This window comes from Phoenix dactylifera, chromosome 3 (genome assembly GCF_051530095.1).
Source record: "Phoenix dactylifera cultivar Ajwa chromosome 3, Ajwa_hap1_PhDact_Kaust_v1.1, whole genome shotgun sequence".
Classification (NCBI taxonomy): domain Eukaryota; kingdom Viridiplantae; phylum Streptophyta; class Magnoliopsida; order Arecales; family Arecaceae; genus Phoenix; species Phoenix dactylifera.
The window spans coordinates 33,702,315-33,705,255 of NC_143192.1; positions in this window are offsets into that span (position 1 = coordinate 33,702,315).

The window sequence follows — 2,941 nt, forward strand, 5'->3', positions numbered from 1 at the left end:
ATAAAGGGCTAATAAAAGAGAATATAATATTTAGTTAAATGATAAATTTTACTTACCATTATGAAACTACATTCTCATTCAACATCCATCCTAATCAAACTCCTTGGCGCATTTACTTCATCAGTTGGCTCATGCCAAATTCAAGTTGCATGCTTGTTTGATGCTGTTGGACGCATACAGAAAGTTTCACAGGATCACAAAGTTGTGCTGGTTTTCCTAGTGCCCATTTTGCAAGGCTAGGCTTGCATTAGGCCACTCCTAAACCAAGCTTGGCTAGTTCAAACTATTTGGTGAAGTTGGCCAGGCTTTCATGACTGAAGTTTGTCCATCTTGTAAATTTAGCTTTTAGAACTTACAGATTGAGTATGTGACTAATCTAAACAAATCAATTCATTGACTGGCAGCACATACATCACAAGATAAGTGCTGACAAAATCAGACTCCTCTAATGAAAGCCTAAGATTTGTATTTGTACTCTGAGTCTGTAATTTGGTTCAGCATAGTTTGGTTCTCCAATTACATAGTCTGTAAGGAAGACATCATGCCATCAGAATATAACAATTGCACAAAGGTACAACTTCAGCCATGATTAACAGTTGGATGGGATACAGCTGAAACTGGTCCATCTCAGCATAGCTAAGCCAAAATTGATTGCCGAAACTTACTATTAAAACTGAGTTTCAACTAAAACCAGCTGATATAAGTCCAATTTCTCATCATTTTAGGGCCATTAGCTCTTTGTTCATATTGATTGGTTAACTAGTGTCAATTTGGTCATGTGTTTCGTTTTCTTTCCTTTTCAAAGTTAAAAAGAAGACAAAATGAAAAATTTGAATATGGGATATCATTCAAACAAACATCCACTAAATGAACAGCTATAGTTAAACTTCTTTACCTCTAGAATGATTCCCCCTTTATATTCTCTAGACTCTTTGAACTGTATAGTGTTATTGTTTTTCAAAACTTCTTCAGCTATATGCTGATGCAAAAAATGCTCAACTTTTCTTCGTACTCTAGTTTCCCCTCTTCTTTTGTTGCGCATGTATGTGTGGGGGATCTGTTTATTCAATAATTCTCTGGTTGCCTAACTTAGCTCCCTGCTTTCTGAGTCTGAACGGTGTCTCTAAATGTCCATGGAGAATTTGAAAACCACCAGGCACCGCTTGCACTTTTCAAGAACATATAGATTAACTAAATTTTAAATGTTTCGGAGCAGCGAAATTAAAATATTGACTTCAAAATTCAATTGAATATTTTTCAACATCTATGACACCCTAAAGTTTCTTCAGAAAGAGTGGCACAGATCTATTCCAAATATTTGAGCTTAAGCTACCCATTCAAATATACCAAAATGTGCAGTAATATGATGTGAAAAAAATGAAAAGAAAAGCCATTCAGAATATCAAATGGGAACAAACATCAAGAAAATTTGATCAACCCTTATTCACATGGCATTTAGTCAATACTCGTACATAAATATGACTAGCGAAAAGTATGAAATAGCATTAATAGCATCACTAGGATGCTTATTCATGGCGACCTCACTCTGAAGGATCTTGATTCAATATCGAAGTTACTTTGTTGAATAATTCATCTACAAAATCAGCAAAATCACCACCTACACTCATATCTGTTACTGGATCAAATGGGAATGGCTTCATTGGTTCTGTGGCTTCCAGCATATCGTCAATTGGTATTTTTGGCTTTGATCTTTCCATAGGTTTAATGGGTTTGAAACAAAAAAAGAAGGAGACTTACTGTTGCCCAGATAGACAACCCAAGAGGGGGGGGTGAATTGGGTTTTAAAATAATTTAGATAATTAAAACGATGTGGTTGATTAATTAAAAACTATTGCAAGTTATTTAATTAATGCTAAGTGCTGTGAGTGATGTGAGGGGAAGAAGAAGAGAGACAATCCAATGCAAACACAGAGTTTTATAGTGGTTCGGAGCTACCCCTTGCTCCTACGTCCACTCCCCAAGTCTCTCTTGGGAATTCACTATAACCCCCTTGGATTACAGCCGGTTGTTTTGCAAGCTCACAACCAAACTTGTTGTTTTACGAGCTCACAACGAACTCGGTCGGTTTTTCCAGGCTCACCGACTAGAACCAACCCCAATTGTTTTTCCGGGCTCACAATCAAACCCTTACACACGTTGGTTTTTAACTTGGCTCACCAACCAACCTTTGTCCCCTTGATTCAATCCCCCGATTGAACCAAGTAAATACAAGTTATAGAAAGAAAGGAAAACCGAAAAAGGAAAGAGAACAGTCATTCCACTCCAACTAATCAAGGATTCAAGCTCTGCAACGTGCTCTTCAACGAAAAAGGGAAGATCTGCATTTACAGCTCCACCTACATCTTCCCAGCAATTAAAGCCTTCTCCTCCAGCATTCAAGTCGACTACACATTCGAGAGGAGACCGGAGTTCAAGAAGCCATTCCTCTACTTCAGCTTAAAAGCGTTTGAGGGCTTCTAAACTCCTCTTTTGATTATATTGTTTTACATCTGCTTTTGAGAAGCTTATTTTCTTTTCTTTCTATAACTTGTATTTACTTGGTTCAATCGGGGGATTGAATCAAGGGGACTAAGGTTGGTTGGTGAGCCAAGTTAAAAACCAACGTGTGTAAGGGTTTGATTGTGAGCCCGGAAAAACAATCGGGGTTGGTTCTAGTCGGTGAGCCTGGAAAAACCGACCGAGTTCGTTGTGAGCTCGTAAAACAACAAGTTTGGTTGTGAGCTTGCAAAACAACCGGCTGTAATCCAAGGGGGTTATAGTGAATTCCCAAGAGAGACTTGGGGAGTGGACATAGGAGCAAGGGGTAGCTCCGAACCACTATAAAACTCTGTGTTTGCATTGGATTGTCTCTCTTCTTCTTCCCCTCACATCACTCACAGCACTTAGCATTAATTAAATAACTTGCAATAGTTTTTAATTA